This window comes from Camponotus vicinus, unplaced genomic scaffold (genome assembly GCF_025532165.1).
Source record: "Camponotus vicinus isolate PSW18456_S1 unplaced genomic scaffold, iyCamVici1.0 SCAF_1, whole genome shotgun sequence".
In the NCBI taxonomy this organism is placed as follows: Eukaryota; Metazoa; Arthropoda; class Insecta; order Hymenoptera; family Formicidae; genus Camponotus; species Camponotus vicinus.
The window spans coordinates 25,434,066-25,454,716 of record NW_028141945.1 but is presented as its reverse complement, the minus strand read 5'-3'; positions in this window follow the sequence as shown (position 1 = coordinate 25,454,716).

The following is a 20,651-nucleotide window of genomic DNA, read 5'->3' as shown; positions in this document are numbered from 1 at the left end:
ATAAAATATTCATTTTTCGATTATCTTACCTTAATACCTTTACGTACAAAATAATGAAAGGAATCAATTGGTGCAAAGAAAACACATAGTTGTTTCGAAGAAAAAATATGTAATTTGCAATTAACAATTCCATATTTTTTCTTAAAAACAACTATGTGTTTTCTTTACACCAATTGATTCCTCTCATTATTTTGTACATAAAAGTATTCAGACTCTTCAAGGTCAAACCAATGGTACCATCTCGAAACCATACAACTTTTGTCTGAAATATTTTTGTTTGCTGGGCTTAGTTTTTAAGATATTTTACTGTCCAAGTTAAAATGGGACACCCTGTATATATGTATAAACAATATTTTTTTCAACATGGAAATATAATTAATTTTCGACATTATGTATGACCGATAATTACAAACTGATTGTAAAATTTATGAGTGAAAGAGGAAACGCGAATAATATCCTCTATAATTAGTTGTGAATATATAAATATAATAATATAATTATTTTTGAATTTATAACAGTTATCATGCATGAATTTTTTACATCATTCGAGATAAGTATATACATAAATTTTATCTTTATATTTAATGACTTACTATATATTCAAATTATATTGATGGTTACTAAAGTATGCAGTTGTAAAAATGAACTACATTTATTGTTCTATCTCCATTAACTATTTAATAAAGCTAACAATGTATAAATATATATTTACACACAAGTATGATGTATCATTTCGAAAAAATTCTTGCACGTATATATATCTTTGTTGGTGAGTAAAAAGTTTTTATAAATTTATAAAATGTTTGAAAATACATCTTTTATTATGCATGAATTTAAAAAGAGACCGTTATATATTAAAGTTTAAATTATTAAAAATATTCTTATGCAGAATGTCTCTTTAATAATATAAAAACATTTTTGAAAATAATAATGTATATCATTTAATATATGAATGGACTAAATAAGTCACAAAGGAGACCGAAGCATCACAGAATTATTTTCAATTATATTTCACGTAATTAAAGTGTTTATAGCGGCAGAAAGAGGGAATTTGATTGGATGCACTGGTACATAATAAAGACTGTCGTATATAAAATTACAATAGTAGAATTAAAATAATAAAGTAATTATTATTATAAATTTTTATATTATATTATATTATATATTAAGTATATTATATCAAATTAATATTAACTAAAGTTATATTATATAAGTTATACTATAAGTTATTATATTATAAGGTTATTCAATGCAAATAATGATAATAATAGCTCGTACAATTAATTATATTATTTATTTTAGTTATGTATGCGCTACTGTAAATTTGTACTTATTTATACTAGTGCAAAAACGGTACGGCGTTACGTATTGCTTGATTCAAACTGCATTATGTGAATGTACAGAAAACGTATAAATCATTTTTTTTAAATTCATTATTACTTTTCTTATAATCAGAATATCTTTTTATATAGTAAATGTGCACCTATGCCAAAGAGAAGATACTCAGAAATAAATTAATATAAAAAGTTTAATATATAAAATTCAAATTAAACAATTATATATACATATAATTATTTTTATTTATAGAACTATTTTTGTTTTATACATATATAACTTTTTTATCAAACAATTTTTAAAGATTTTAATTCTAGATATATATTATGATCGTGACCATAAAAGGAAATCTAAAAACATAATATTAGAAGATAATAACTTGCGATTCGTTAAAACTGAGTTTTAAGGAATTTATCAAAAATATATGTATATATATGAATTAATATCAATTCAATTAGCACATCAGAATTAGTAGAGTGAGAAAAACAACTAACTGAGGATTTAACGGGAACCGATTGAGTGTAAAACGTTTACGAAAAATGCAAATTATGTTTGGAACAATTTTATGTGTTTTATTGAAAGGTTTAATACTGACAAAGGCAACTATCACGCCGAAGGATTATACCACTTCAAACAGCCTCCAGAAAGAAAGTGTTTCCATGTGTCCGAATTTAAATTTCACGCAGGTAAGAGATATTTTTCGCTTGATTAAGAAACAATTGAATGTTATTGAAGCTAGTAGTGTAACTAGAAATGAATGATAATAAATTATATATTCTATCTATATAATAAGAGAGAGATAAGACAAAATAAAACAATTCAATATAAAAGAAAAAAGTATGTACAATGTTGTAAAAGAAGATGGACAAAGTTTCGAAATTTTGTTTACAAAAAAATGGATGTTATATAGTATATTAAATTTAATTAAAACGGTATTTTAAAATTTGACTGTATTATTTTGTCTCTCTCTCTCTATATATATATTTTCTTTTATCTATATATATATATATATATATATATATATATATATATTGTATATATGTAATTATTATTTATAAAAATAACAATTTTTAAAATTAATGAAGTTTTCTGTCTACTCTCTGCTACATTAATATATACATACGATGACACTTCAACAGATTTTTGTTATTTTTCTTCAATTTTTAAAATTTCTTTATTTTTCTAGATTTTTATAATAATATTTATTGATATATAGTAAGCTTTATATTAATGTAGATTTTATTTTATGAAATTAATTTGGAAAGTTAGCATCATTTCTTTGTGTTAAGGATAATTATATAACGGAACAGAGCTACTAAATATCGAGATAGAAAATCTGTCTAATAAAAAAATCATTCATCAAACATTCTTCAAATTGTATCTATTAACGCTAATATTTCGATCGACAATATATTCAATAACAATCGCTAGAATTTATACTAATTTTCATTGTACATATATCAATTTATATACAATTATATGCACATATTTTTATCGAGGCATTATCGGTTTATACTGTCGGTTTATACTATCATTTCCAGGATTTGTTTGTGTTAAAAGTATAACGACATTCGAGAAAAAACTTGACAAGATTATAAATAAAAGAATTTATATAATTCTATGACTAATATTTAATAACTGTAAAGAAACAATATTTTTAACCTTTTTATTCTTGAAGTACAAACATTAATAAAACTTTAGTAAAATCGGCAAATTTTTGAAAAAAAATTTGAGTTACGGTAAAATTGGAGAAGAGTTAACTAACCTATCATGAGAAAGAATCAAATCGTTAGACAAAATTGTTTTAATAATTGCAAAGAGTTACACTTTCGCTTGTACTATTTGCTAAAAGCTGTTATGAATCCTCATTGACTCTTGTTAACCTATTGATCGATTTTCTTTTTGATATGAGTTATGTTTGATATACAAGATGTCTTAAAAAAAAAATAAAAAATAGATTTTACAATATGAATAAAACTACATCGTATTTAATATATGTATATCAATTAGGAATGGTATATATCAAATCAGTATTATTAAACCAACAAAAAATGAATGACAATTTTTTGTTTCATTTCATAATTTATATAATTTATCATTAATTTATCATTAAAAGCACCAAAAACAACCGCGTTTTTGCTTTAATGGTATTTACTTAATTCTTTTCGTATGTTATTCTTTATGAAGAATATTTCAATGTCTGAGAAAAGTGATCATCATATATTACATTTCAAATCTGACCGGAGTCATTCTGATAATATGACTGTGAGAAATGAGCGAGAAGTCGATGAGGTTCCACTTGCAAATATTTCTATGATCCCAAAACTTATCGATAAGTTGCAAAAAAATGTATAAAACATTAATAAAAAAATCTACGACGAAAAATTGTAATAAATTCAAGAGAGAGTGGAAATCAAAGGTAATTATGCATAAAAGAGACCCCCTCTCCGATTTGCTTTATTTTTAAATATGTTATTGAGGAGATCTTTCCAAGTAATTTCGTATATATATATAAGGGTCGGACTCAAATAGTTTTGGAGATATAGGCTGAAAAAGGATAAAAAATACAAAAATAATTTTATTAGAATATATGTATTTGTAAAACTTATATATGTGTTTGTAAACTTTGCTTTGTTTTGCAAAGTACATGCAGGGACACCGTATGTTCCGCCCTCCTCCCCTACGGGGGGGGGCTCCACTTTCAGAAGATATAACCGAACCTAACCCGTGTCTGAAGTGTGGAATATACCTGGCTTCTCATAAAAAGTTACAAACAAATACATATATTCTATTAAATATATTTCTTCTTAAACATATATGATATGGTAAAATTATAATATCTACATTTGCGACTTTCCACGCGAATTTTTGTATTTATTATTTTTATCCTTTTTCAGCCTATATCTCCAAAACTATTTGAGTCCGATCCTTATATACGAAATTACTCGGGAAGATCTCCCCTATAACATATTTAAAAATAAAGCAAATCGGAGAGGGAGCCCCTTTATGTATTATTACCGAAATATTTAATCTTTAAATAGAGATCTTTAAATAGAAATAAATTTGATTGCACACACAATGCTTTATAAAATTGTAAAAACCATAAAAGATGAATAGAAAATTTTAAATCAAAATTAAATTGAATAAAAAGGGCTAAAAAATCACTAACGCAGGAATTCTTTTGCGCAAATATAATTACAAATTTAAGTATAATATTGTTCAAATGAAATTACATATGTAACAATATAAAGAGAATAGACAAACATTTCGATCTTTTCCGGTTCTTTATTAATGTCAATAATAATAATAGAAATAAAACGTGACTAAAATCAAGCACAAATGATGTGGAACCAAAGTCACATATCGTATAGAAAAAACGTTAATTTCAATATAACGGACGCAACGCATAAATATAAAAGCCAAACTATTGAGAAATTAAAGATTTCGCAATTATAATAATAATGTGAAATACAATTGTCCGCACGCATTATTAAATAAAGAAATAAATCTCTGCAATTGCAGAAAAGAAGCTAGTTGCTCGCTTATCGATGTTGTGCCAGATCAAGTTCAGATAAAAAAAACAAACAGGATCTACGTATAATAACAAATTTTTTTTTACTATTACGTAAAGGAATTTAGATGTCCGTTACACTCTGTGGATTCTGTTTACGTTTTTTTTTTATCTGGACTCGATCTGGCATGAGAGTAAGAGAGAGAGACATCGATAGCTCCTTTGCTGCATTTGCAGGGATTTATTTCTTTATTTCATAGTGCCAGGGGACAATTTGTATCTCACATTATCATTATAATTGCGAAACCTTTAATTTTTCAATAGCATTTGTATTTATCCGTTATGTTCAAATTTACGCTTTTTCTGATTTTTTAATCTTTTTATTAAATTTAATTTTTTTATTTAATATCATACACTTTCTATAAAATTTAATTAGAAAATTGTAAGAAAATAAATATATTTAAAATATATTTCCCAGAAGATGTAATTATTTATGAAAGGTAAAAGGAATATTACATAAGTAAATCTTGAAACAAATATATGTAAAAAAATGTGTTCTTAATTGAATATTATTATTAATTAAATATTATGTATAAATAAACATTTATACATAATCATGTATTATTGCATATTGTAAAGTTGAAATATTAAAACAAAATACTATAATTTTATATTTTATCAAATATACTTTTTAGTCATGGAATCGAAATAATAAAAATGAAGTACTAGTAATGCAAAAGTAAAAAAAATTTTTTGAAATTTATATTTTGAATAATTTAAAATAAATTATATAAGAAAAACATATTTTTAAGCATGCATTAATCAAAGACAATAAAATACAAGATAACTTTTATACTCATAAATTAATACAAATATTAGATAAAGAAAGAAATTCTAATCAATGATAACAACGATTCATGAACACAATAACAAGTTTTCTTTCAAATAGCTTAAAATTGGTCGATGAAGCTTATTATGATTGATCTTTTAGACGCATTAAAATTACGGTTTTACTAGATTTTGTTTCTTTGCTGTAAATCGTATTTAATTGTAACATAAGAAACGAGTTCAATATGCAATAAAGCAATAGGCACAATTTAAATTAATAAAGAAATAACATAAATTTACTTTTCGATTATTTTTTTTAAGAGAGTGCTTTATTAAGCGATGAACATAAATCAAATATGAAATAAATATAAAAAATTAGTATAAGAAACTTATAAATAAAAAGTACTTGCGCTTGTTGACCGAATAAGAATAGACACATCTGATGTCCCTCACATAAATCCTTACCTATCACCTTGAACGTTGCACAAATTATTTCACATAAAAATGAAAAAAAGGAAATTTATTATATTATTAAACTTAATAAACTTAATAAACTTTCTTTTTCTTATTTTCATTTGTACTTCTCGATTATAAAGTAAGATATACAATTTATCATATACATAAAATATTTATTAATATGCAAAGATTTTTTTATCAATAAATAAATCAATTTTTTTATCAATAAATAAATCAATCAATAAATAAAGAATAAATAAATAAAGAAGAAGATATCCCCGGAATACATCCCGATCGATTACCGCAAAACCTGACACAGGTGAAAAAATAATTTTTTTAAAAGTTCAATATTAATATTTTTTAAAGAATTTTATAAAAATTTAATAAAAAAAACCAATATTTTTTGATATTTTTATTTATTTTTTTTAAAATGTCAAAGAGCGTGGTTGACAAGGAAAACAAAACCAACGACTCTAATAAAAAACTTGATAGAGATAAAAGGAAAACAAGAAGTTTACCGATTCGCCCTGCAAATATTACCAAGCAATCACCAAGGACTAAGACGAAAAAAATATGTGAAAATGCATAGATAATAAGTGAGTATAATTTTTATTACACGCCTGATTTCTTCCTTCACATACACTACTTATCATCTTGGAAAAGATTATAACAAATAAACACTAGGTGACAAGTTTTGAGAAAAAAAATATAATTATCGATTTCTTTTTCAAAAATTTATTGCTATGTGTTATTTGTTACAATCTTTTATAGGGGCTTAAGGCTCATTTTTTTATGTTGATGTTCTTGTTTTCCAAAATGATAACAATTACTTCATCGGGCAAATGTTATCATCACAAAACATTCACCATTCACGAGAAAGCTCGCAATGGATGTTATTTACTTTTCTTGCACCACTAATTTCGATTATACACTTATATGTATAACTAATTATGAATATGAGTCCAGTAAAGATCTAGTAAAGATAGGGATGTATGTGGGAGGAGGTCTATGCGCCCATTTGGTAAACGAGCGACAGAATCCATTCGTGGCAACGGCATCGACGCATTTCCTGTGAAGAGAGCATTCACACATTTTTCAGCTCAACGAATAATTGCTAGAAAACAATATTCGTGGACTAGAAAAATATGTGAGGTACAAGTGGCTGGATCGGGAATCGAACCCGAATCTTTCGCTTTCGGGGCAACTGCTCTAGACCATTGAGCTATCCAGACCTCACACCTAATGCTGCCTTTTAACACAGTGATATGCGACTCTAGAGCGATGTTGGTATCTCGCTCGATGGATGCAATGCCGATTGCCACGGAGGACCCCTGAAAAGTCGCTCGCTGACCAAATAAGTGCCGGTGGAAGTATTTGCGTGCAATACATGCTGGCTTCCGACTGGACTTCCGTGAGAAACGGCACCGACGAGCACAACGCCATAGAGCGACCACGTCCATCAAGATCCCTCTAGTAAATAACAATATCTCCACTGTGCCAATACCAGTGGCGGATGGACCCTAAATAAGGCCGTGGCAAGCCTCTAGGACAAAATTTTATTGTAGCTTCTAGTACTGTTATGGTGCATCTGTAACATGCATTCAATGGTCCATATTCTGAATTCTTTTTTATCGATAAAAGTGCCTCTAAGAGTGGCTTACAGCCAATCAGAAGGCTTATAAGCCACTTTTAGAGGCACTTTTATCAATAAAAGAGGATTCAGAATATGGACATTCAATATATTATACTAAAGAGGCACTTATCTTAGAAATGATTTAAAGAGTTTAGTTTGCCACCAAAGATACAGATTCGGCGGTCCTGATTGGTTAAAAAAATCAGACAAAAATAGGAGCAGATATGACAAATTCTTTGAAAAATAATTTCTAAACAACTCTACTCTCTTTACTTCTTAAGGTTTATATAGTTTTATGATTTTATTCAAATATTATTTTAATGGAATTTTTTTTGCTATTTTGACCGTTATTTATATATTCGTTGTGATAATCTTAAGAGAGTAAGATCAGTAAATTCCATTAGAGCTCGATTGCTCGATAAATCATAATTGACATCGAATGAAAACGTTTCTACCGATATCAAAAATTCCAAGACCTTCCATTTTCAAAAGACGCTCTGAGTTGTAGGAAACTTTCAGTAAATTTTCAATTCGCGTTATATTTTTCTAATTAGCCAACGAAGGGCGTAAATTGAAACCGGGAATATAAATCAAAATATCCATCCAGAAAAAAAAAATTTTGTCTGAAATCATATCGATATATTCGACATTTTGACACGCTGAGTGTCTATTATGATCTTATTTAATGCACACTCAGTCTTGGAGATTTTTATTTGCTTCATGCGGTTGCGTTGTTAATCTGAAATTTATATTATAGTGAAAGTATTTTAAAAATTTAATTGCGCATTGTGGTTTGGCAATTACTTAAATTTTTACACATATTTACATACAAGTTCTTCACATGGTTACAAACCAACATTCATTATCGTAAGTACAGCCGTTTTATTTTGTGTTTGCGTTTGTCTTATCAATAAGTAGAGTTCAATTAAAAAATTTTTTTTCTATTTTTTTCTTTTTTTCATAATGCAAACAAATTTTAGATTTTCATAAATTTTTACTTTATCTTTTTTCTTGGGATTATATCAAAATTTTTTATCAAAATTTTTTGCATTTTTTATTTATATTATTTTTATATTTTATTATATCTATTTATTTGTGAAGAAAATTAAAATAAATAATAAGTAAATCATATACGATTACGCAAGGAACCGACAAAGGCGAATATTAGTATTCGTAATTTAATTTTGCAAAGTAAACTTTTCGATGCAAATTTTTAACTTAAGAATATATTTGATTCTTGATCATTTAATTCTATTTTCGATCTTTTCATATTGTTCTTCATTTCAATAGAGATAAAAGAAATTAACTTGATATCTTTAAAATCGAATATACTTTGTTTATTTATAGATTTTGAAAGATTTTATTTTATCCTACATATACCTAATCAGTTAGAACTTAAATTTTTTACATTAGAATATTTCTCTTATTGTTCTGTGAATGACTTGCAAACTTTTATCCGCGACAACGATAATACGTTTATTAGTAGATTTATACGCCACTATAATTCACAGGTTTCATCTTCTATTTTTGAATATAATTATTATTATATGTTTTATTATATGTATTATATTATAAAATTATTACTATATGATTGATAATTTAATAATGTGTTTTTTTACTTTTTACTTTAATTTTTATGTTAAATAGTGACATTCGAAATATTTATAAATTATTTATTAATTAATTAGCCTCGTCACTCTCTCTACTCGATAGATCGATATCCTGTCTCAAGTAAAAGAGATTTAATTCTTTGGTCAAAAAAGAAGCCAATTGTTCAAAACGAACAGAAATAAAATCCACTCTTTCAATCATTGATGATTTCAGGCTTATTTTGTCGATCCGAGTAGTGCCTTTAAGATCTATCTGATTTTCAGAAATTTTTGGAAATTTGTTACGTCTTTCTGATGATTTATTTTTCTCTTGATCTAAACATATTATCAGTAAACTTTTTATATGAGATTAAAACAATTATTTTAGAGCTTCTACAAACTTTGTTACTTAATCTTTATTCTTCTCTTTCTCTAGTCATTTCAAGATCTTCAGACTTTTCCAGACATTTTCAATATCTCTCTTATTTTCACCTAAGAAACTTTTTAAAATTCCGTACTCATTTTAAAGGTCTTAAAATTTTATAATTATAGGATTTTTCTCTAATAAAATTTTTATTTATGAAAAGATTTTTTTTTAATCTATGGAAAGAATCAAAACGGATGGATTCTGTCGCTCGTTGATCAAATGGGCGTAAAGACACGTCCAACCTCCTCCCACATACATCCCTATCTTTCTCTAGAGGCCTGCCCTGGCCCTATCTTAGGGTCCATCCGCCACTGCTACTTGGTACAGTGGGGATTTTAGTATATACTAGAGGCATCTTGGGGGATGTGGTCACTCTACGGCGTTGTGCTCGTCGGTGCCGTTTCATACGGAAGGCCAGTCGGAAGCCAGCATGCGAATACCTCCACCGGCACTTATTTGGTCAGCGACCTTTTCAAGGATCCTCCATGGCAATCGGCATTGCATCCATCGAGCGAGATACCAACATCGCTCTGGAGTCGCATAAAAGCAGCATTAGGTGTGAGGTCTGGATAGCTCAATGGTCTAGAGCAGTTGCCCGGAAAGCGAAAGACTCGGGTACAATTCCCGATCCAGCCACTTGCGCCTCACATATTTTTCTAGTCTGCGAATATTGTTTTCTAGCAATTATTCGTTAGGCTGAAAAATGTATGAATGCTCTCTCCACAGGATATGCGTCAATGCCGTTGCCACGGATGGATTCTGTCGCTCGTTGATCAAATGGGCGTAAAGACACGTCCGACCTCCTCCTACATACATCCCTATCTTTCTCTGGAAGAAAGAATTAATTATAAAATATTTTAACAGTCTGTATTTTAATCTCTTTAATTTTCTAGTATACATTAAAGAATGAGTTACATAACAGTTACAATAACATATAGTTATTTACACTATCAATTTTTTTTATTACCTTATTAAAATCTTTATACAAAGATTTTGTTTTTACTATTATCTGGAAAAAATGGGTAATTCAAACAATGCATCAATCTGCATGTGTATATAATTATGTAATTAAGTATGTATTAGGTTGGCCAATAAGTCCGTGCGGTTTTTTTACATGTAAATGATGAATATGATATTTGGAATGATATTTGGAAAACATCTGCAATCTCTCGCGTCGTATAGCGTTTATTGGTATCGATTAATGTCTTTACTTTGTCTTGATCAATCTCAACTGGCCGGCCCGAGCGTGGTGCGTCTTGGATAGAAAACTTTCCGGAACGAAATTTTGCAAACCATTTCTGGCACACACGTTCTTTCACGGCATCCTTACCATATACCGCACATATCTTCATAATTCCTCGCTCGTAGAACTTCTTGTCTTTTTTGTCGAAAAACTGTTTTAAGTGCCGTTTGATGTCTTCTTCGAAAGTAAAGCGCCGTCCATTCAAGGAATTTTGTAGGGAGCGAAACATGTAATAGTCCGAAGGAGCAAGGTCTGGAGAATATGGAGGATGCGGTAGGATATTCCAGCCCAGCTCCAACAATTTTTGCCGTGTTTGTAAAGACGTGTCGGAAAAAACCGCACGGACTTATTAGCCAACCCAATATATATATACATATATATATATAAACAAATCATATATATACATATATATATATATATATATATATATATATATATATATATATAATTGCGTGCGTTAATTAAAATGGCTCACCCTGTATATATATATATATATATATATATATATATATATATATATATATACAAGGTGAGCCATTTTAATTAACGCACGCAATTATTTCGGAAACAAAGCATTTTAGAGAAAAATGTTTCAGACAAAAGTTTTATGGTTTCGAGGGGACCATAAGATGGTATCATTGGTTTGACACTGAAGAGTCATTTGAAGGTCACGTGAAGGTCACTTCAATTTTTTTAAATGGAACACCCTATATATTTTTGCACACTCTTGTAGCTTATCTCGAGAGCTTTCCAAAATACTATAATTAAGTACCTTTTCGTTAAGTACTTTTTGAGTTATGAGGCTTGAAATAATTTCTTAATTTTATATAAACCATAAAATATCTAGTAAAATATTCATTTTTCGATTATCTTACCTTAATACTTTTACGTACAAAATAATGAGAGGAATCAATTAGTATAAAGAAAACATACAGTTGTTTTGAAGAAAAAATATATAATTTGCAATTAACAATTCCATATTTTTTCTTCAAAACAACTATGTGTTTTCTTTAGACCAATTGATTCCTCTCATTATTTTGTACGTAAAAGTATTAAGATAAGATAATCGAAAAATAAATATTTTACAAGATATTTTACGGTTTATGTAAAATTAAGAAATTATTTCAAGCCTCATAACTCAAAAAGTACTTAACGAAAAGGTACTTAATTATAGTGTTTTGGAAAGCTCTCGAGATAAGCTACAAGAATATGCAATGACAAATAGTAGGTTCCATTTAAGAAATTGAAGGTGACCTTCATGTGACCTTCAAATAACTCTTCAAGGTCAAACCAATGATACCATCTTATGGCCCCATCGAAACCATAAAACTTTTGTTTGAAACATTTTTCTCTAAAATGCTTTGTTTCCGAAATAATTGCGTGCGTTAATTAAAATGGCTCACCCTGTATATATATATATATATATATATATATATATATATATATATATATATATACATATATAAAACTTGTTTATGTACATTTACTTGCTCGAAAACGCGATACTAATATTTGAAAAATTATGACACATATAAATTTGCACATTTTTAGTATACTTATTTGTATCATTATAATCAGAATGACATTAAAACATCTATCAGAGAGAAGATTGAGAGATGTCATGGCCTGCTTTTAGGTGATCCGTGAAAGCGATACTCCCTTCATGGACATTGAAAACGTGGACATGAACTACAAAGCCAATATCCATGAATGTTCTCAGGGTAATATATAATGTGCACAATTTCTGGTTTTGATCCGTGCTATGTGCACGAAATGCCGGTAGCACCAGTGCTGTATAACAAGATATTTATCTATGTAAATTGATAGTAAATAAATTATTTAATCGCGAAAGATATTGTAATATTCAAAGATGAAATAAATATTTTTCTATATTTATTGTCATATTTATATCTTTTTATTTACAAAACACAAAATGCCTGCTGTGGGATAAAAACATTTTTAACCGTATTTCTATAAATCTTCTTAATTAGCAGTAAACTGATCTTTGATATTTATCAATCATTTTTTTAATTATTTAAAAATTTAATTATTAATACATGTATAGAATTTGTTAAATTAATCACTGATTCTTCTAAAGTTTTTATAATTTATACTCGAAAAATATAGATGTTGCAAAATATTTTAAGTCTCTTCCTTTATATAAAATATAAAGAATTTATATGTTCCATTCTAATATAGCTAAATATATAAATAAACATTATTTATATATTTTTATTATAATTTTCATACCAGCCTAATATTTTTATGCTTAATATTTTGTATAATACAATGTACTAAATTATAAAATTTAATATAATTACAAAATAATATTATTATTAATAAATAGATTGTATGCACACTGTCTTTTAGTTTCTAATCATTTCCAATCGCTATGCATTTCTATCCAATATATTCTCTTCTTCGAGCTCTTGGATTATTATGGTTTATTGTATTCCTTTGTGTTAACATCATAAGGATTATCATCATTTGTCACGTTTATTCCTTCCTATGGAGTCCATCGGAATACTTTCTATGGACATTTGTTCTCAGGTATAGATATTCAAATCACTGTAGTTGCCTTTTTCTATTTTCTCGATTATTGTCCCTTTTTCTTTCATTTTATTTAAAAATATTAATATAATTAATATAACAAATATTTATATAATTTGGTATCTCTCTTAGTCTGACTCTTCCCCTTCGATCTGTCCGGCATGGGTGACCCTATCAGTAACTATACGGTCGGTGTTTATAATTCACTTTTATATTTAAGATCATACTTAAAATTATCTTAAATATAAGAAAAGTCTATATGAATATCGGCGTATGTTACCGCCGGCATAGCTCTCAGGTTCATTAGAGCATTCAAATCTCCTCACCCGTCAAATGCCTTCGTTAAGGTGGAGATACCATCGAGGAAGAAAAATTTTTTATTTTCTTTCAATACAGAATTTAATACAAAAGTTAATGTAAAATATAATATAATTTGAAATGTAATACAAAATAATTTATAACATAGAATAATTTATTACACGAAAATGTCCAAAATATATGTATAATATTTTATAATATAAAATTTACTAAAAATTTTTACATAGTCCAGACAAGATTAGCGATGATTAATCCCTAAGATTATTGGAATTTCAATATATTTTCCTTACCATTAAAGGAATATTAAAAAAATTTTCACTTAAAATGATCACCTAATAGCCCTAACAATCCTTTTTTTTTACGTGGGGAAATGCTCCTTATGCACACCCCGGCGGGACCTATTTAGTGTTGGGCTCTCACATACATAAAATTTCGTAAAACATTCGTATTACATAAAAGTACATAAATTTCGTATTATGTAAATACATAAAATTTCGCAAAAAAATTTGTATTACTATAAAAATTATTGAGTGTTAATAATTTAATTTTCATCCTTATATAAATAAATAAATACCTATTAAAAAAAAACACTCAAAAAATATTGACCTCTTAAAAATTCTTAATATTAATAATATAATTATTGAAATATTTATTAATCTATTTCCCCTAACATTATTTAAACCTACATTTCCTGATTCTTTAAAAGATACATAATATATTAATCACCTAAATTAATCACACAATAGCCCTAACAATCCTCTACTTCTTGAAAGGAAAATTAAAAAATCTTAACAATCACTTAATAGCCCTAACAATCCTATTTCTCGATTAAGTGAAATTATTCGAGGAAAGCCTATCTCTAATCACGTATATTTTAATTAAGTGCCCTAATTACATTCTCTAACGGCGTGCCCTAACCGCGTGAATAAATGTCCGACATTATGTACTATTATACGTAAAGCTTTTCTTCAGGCCAGAACTTACTTTCCGTTGATCCTGGCCACTTTCTCGCTCGATCTCTAATCAGAAATCGAAAAAGGAGATAAACACTCCTTCTTTTGCCGATTAACTACCGGCAAATGAGCGTAAATATTTCACGCTCATCGTAACGATCGTTCGATTTTACGATCGTTCGTTAAATATTTGAGTATAATTTTATTTCAACTCAAATAAAGCCAAATTACTACAAATTTCTGCATATTATATTTTCTAATAAAATATAAAATTCATGTGTGTGTATAACTTTTATCATATTACAAATTACTTAATTAATTAATCATTTGACTTTATATTAAGTTAAAGTAAAGTTTAAAAACAATATCTACAAACAAGTTCTACGATGGATGAGCTATAAGAAATTAGAATAAAATAAGTGTGCGTTATAAAAATAAAGTAGCATCAAAAATTGATAAAATTGATAAAATTATTAATGCGTGCTCTTTCTTTAATAAATTAGACAAAATATTTCCAAAAAAATTTTCTTTTCTTGATTCTCTTTTTTTAATTAATACTTCAATATATTTTCGCAATAGATGCAAAGCATTTCGAAAGAATTTATTAAAAGTTATTTAATTTAATCTATCCTAGCTCATCCATTTTAAGGCAACGGATTTACTACAATCTACAATCTACAATCTGCAATCTACATCTACATCTACAATCTCTACGAATTCGTTACCTTAAAGTTAAATAAAAGTTTTTCTCACTTACCGGCACTGATGCGCAACAGCGGAGTTATCGAAGCTACGTTGTCTGTAACATACAAATATAAAATTCATTTATAATAATGTTCAAAATGCAATTAATATTCCAAAAAATTTTTATTGTTCGGAATTTTATATCCGATGTGTAAAATAATAAGCAGAGATAAACACGTGTCGAAAAATTTTATAAATTTTTCAAACTGTTTTTAAATAGAAAATTTTATATGACTTTTATAAAAATCTTTCCCTCTAATTTATTCTTTAATTCATTTAAATAATAAGACCGAATTATTATGCGTACAATTTATACCAATTGATATACAAATAATAAATATTCACTATCAGGTTGCTCCGCCGATGCAAAATGCCTCTCCAAGGCCTCCTCCTCCTCTCATATTGTTGACACGCGATACTTTTAACGGCACTCCCGCACTAATTCGGTACGATTAAAAATTTGGTCGCGCGATGTATATATTTAATATATATAACTTTGTACGACACTCCCGGTTTCGGTACAAGCGAAAATCCCATTTCATTTCACGAGAATCAACTTCGAGCCAACAGGTCGGGAATGCAACGATACAACGAACAAAGACTAGGCCCAAACCGGAAAGAAGACGAAACGATTGACGGAAATAGAGGAAAAATAAGTTCACCAACTCTTTTTCGCGCATAATTATCCTATCTCGTATCGAACCTGGACCCGCATGATTTAGGTGCTCCGCCCGGACATATTATGTCTCCCGCGGTTGCTATATGCTACACCAGGCTGATAGATAGTAAAAGAAGAGGATACCCACATTTTTTAAATGCTAACATTCAGCAATTTAGAAAATGAGGAGACAACCCCTTTTACCGAGCGAAAATCGTGCCTAAGGGAATCCACTCAACTCCTTGACAGGGTTAACACACGCAGTGCGTGTGGCTGTAGACAAGCAAAGCGAAGAGACCTATTGACGACCATTCCGAGCAATCGATCGAGTTCTAACTAGTTCGGACCGAATCACTTGACGAAGCACGAAGCACGAAGCGCGAGTGTACGTTGCATAGCAACGTGTGCAAACTCGAAACATCCCAGTTAGTTGGCATCGAAAGATAGAGACTCGTGACAATAATGAAATTGGGATTTTTATACGAAAAGTCCAACGCGGAAGCGCGAAAACGCGACTACGCGAGAATATTACAACGCGAAAACGCGGTAACGAAACGCCGTCGTCCGCGACACATTGATGGCACCGACGACGCGAAAGGGTACTTAGCTTCCCCTTTAGGCTCCTTAAGACTTATCTTAAATAGAAAAATTTAAGATAAATCTCAAGGCACCGTCCAAGTACTAAGCCCTCCTGCCCCGACAAGGTGTACCCAATGGGAGGGTTATATTATATATAATTTTATATATAATATATTTTGTGGAATTTACTTTGTAATATACTATATAAATTTAAATTCGCAAATATAAACGATACATAAAAATATAAGAGAAAATATATTACATAAAGCAATGTTCAAAATAATTGATTTTAAAACTAATTATTGCGCGCAATTAATTTTTACTTTTAAATAGATATATTTTAAATTTAATAATTAGAGATTTGGCTCAAGTAATCAAAAAATTAAAAAGAAAATGGCATAAGAGCCAAAGCGCGGTAGTTGGAGCGCAGAGAAGCAACAACACTTCTTTCTTTTTTCAGTGTTAGTTTATTAAAAAACACATTATAATAACAAAAAACGAACGTTTCGGATCATCTTTTGATTCTTCTTCAGCGCGATGTTAACAATATATGTTACAGATAGTGACGCGTTACATTAAACGAATTTGTTCTCGACGCGTAGGTGATGCTAAATTGCATCCCGCGGAGGTCTAGTAAGCGCTCTGCTTCCAATAGTCAATTAAATATACTATAGTTATGCTATGCGACGTCACAGCAGATCAGATTCCGCGCTTTTTACAATTAATAATATAGTATGCCGCTGTGCGCCCCATGTCGATTCGAGATTCGATGACGAACTGATATATTTTAATATTATAAATCGCGTAATTACAAAATATTTTATATTTCTTAGATATAAACTTTTAAAATGATAAATAAAAAAATTTCTATTTCTTTATACATGAAATATTTAAATAAATATATTAATATGAAATGTTTTATAAAATATAAGAAATATATAAAAATATTAATTAATAAAAAATGTTATAAATGTTTTAATTATTTTAAAATAAAATAGAATATTTTTATAAGTTTATGTATTTATATATGTTACAATTTAAAATCACTATTGAATCACTATCAAAGAAATAAAACGAAACAAGAAATATGTATATATAGAATATATATACTATTGATAAATAATTTATATATTGTTGCGTCCGCGGAACAATATATATCGAACACGCGCGACACAATCGGCATACGCTGACGCTCGTGCACTCGTAAATAATAACGCGATTTAAGGTGCACAAGAATTTTAATAGATCGCGAGTAACATACAAGAATTCAGAATAATCGTAAAACGGATCACAAATAGACGCGCGTCCGCACAGCTTGACAGCTGGGCTCAGACTCTCTGACAGTCGTTGTTTATAACAACATCTTGACAACGCGCGCGGAAACGATCTTCTTCGAAAGAATTCAACGGGTGACGAATACATTCAGCGGGACGGGGACGCAACAATATAATAAATAATGAATGTGAGAAATAATTTATATTAATGACTTACATCATATCTTATGGGTCCATCCACTTCCAAAACCTCCTTTTTTTTCTTTTGCTTTCTTCGCTTTTTCCTCGTGGCACTTCAATCTTCCTTGCACTCATTTGAATTCCTCGTTGCACTTACACTCATTCACGAAAAGTTCCTCGTTGCACTTGCAATTGTGTTCACAGAAAGAATTTGATAATATATGAAACGTCTCACATCACTACTTCACTGCTCAAGAGCCACTGAGCGAATGATCGTAAGTCAGAAACATTACCGCGGTACTGTTTATATTGCCAAGGTTGACTATGTAAAGAAAGAATTTGATAATATGTGAAACGTCTCTCATCACTACTCAAGGTCACTGTGCGAATGATAATAAAGCCGTATTAACAATAGCGCGATACTGTTTATCAAGGTCGAACACGGTGTTATTGATAATTCTCTCGTTGCCGAAATATTTTCTGTAATATAAAATATTTGCGCGAGGAATATTAAATTATAGAAGTATTTTAATTTATTGATTAAGATTAATTGATTATTTATTAAACTATTCATCACTCATGAAGTCTTTCGTTATGCTAATTATTTCCATCTATAATTCGATTGTTTTACTTCGTGTTCTCTCACAATCCAAATTTTATTGAGATTGTCAAGTAGAATAATAAAGTAACACGGATGGAATATATTTGTGACTCTAAGTATTAAAATTATAATTATTATCCGTAAAGATTGCAAACATCGATGTGATTATTTAATATATTGGATTCCTATCACATTAAATCGATTCTCAATCATATTGTACATTGTTTAATTAACCAGGATTGAGAAAATTTAAAGCATTGGTCGAAATATATTTAATTCTAATATTGTTAAAGAAATATTATAAGCATATAATAAGCATCGATGATCAAAAGATCATAATATATATTTAATTTATAATATATATTTAATTTTTAATATATATTTAATTATCTTTTCCCCTTTATGTATCCCCTGTTTCAATTTTTATTCGCAGTAATGAATGATTACGATTCGATAAATATTTATCGTTGCGATACAATCGTTTCATGTCGTTTATCAAAAGTTAATTAATTTTTAATTATTAATATTTATAGCAAATTATGTTTCGATACTAATCGTAATCGTGTTTAGTACAAAAATTACAATATACCAAGCGTTTCTCACCACTACTTTATTACTCGAGAGTCATCGTACGAATGATGACAAAGCCGTAACGTAGCGCGCTACTGTTTATATTTTATATTGCCAAAGTCGAACACCGTGTTATTGATAATTCATTGCCGAAATATTTTATACATTATAAAATATACATTAACGCTAAATATTAAATAACAGAATTATTTTAATTTATAGATTAATTAATCGATTATTTAAACAAGTAATCAATCGGTTATTTAAACAATTAATTAACATACAAAAAATATATATTATAAATTAAATTTTGCATCACTACTTTACTGCTCGAGTGTCACCGAATAAATGATATCAAAACCATAACATACAAACAATAGCATCCTATTGTTTACGTCGCCAAAATCAAACATAATGTTATTGATAAGTCGTTGCCAAAATATTTTATATATTATAAAATATGAGTAATTATGCACTTTACGGACGACCTCACCGATTTCAATGATCTTGACATATGTTGTCAAGCTCACTCTCCTGAGTAAGTATCAAAAGGTTTTAAGTGTCATCATTTATTAAAAAGTTATTAACAAAAAATGTTTTACGAATTATGTGGAATTTTTAGACATTATGCACGTTTTAAGAGTCAAGGTGAAATGTACATGCGTGGATACAGTGTGTTCTGCCCCCCCCTACGGGGGGGCTCCACTTTTAGAAGATATAACCTAATCTAAACCTATTTTTAATTTGAAACTAAAAATTTTAATTTTAAATCAGAAATAGGTTTGGGTTAGGTTATATCGTCCGAAAGTGGAGCCCCCCCGTAGGGGGGGGGGCGGAACACACTGTTTTCAAGCATGTACTTTGCAACACAAAACAAAGTTTACTCTACGTTTAATGATGATCTTCGCTGTATATTAAACATATATTCCATCAATATAACTTCTTAAACGTCTAATGTAACTTCTTAAACTCACCGACAAATTGCCACACACTAAGCAGAAGACAAGCTGAGCTACAAGACTACAACCGTGGATGATTTGAAAAAAACAAATGTAGTATGTTGAACGCAATGTCACGTTTACTCTCTCTCTATCTATTGAACATGTATTCGATCAAATAAATCTTCTTAAACGTATATACTGTCGCAAAATTGTATTATATTCATTAAACTTTTTTTGTTAATAACTTTTCATTAAATAGTG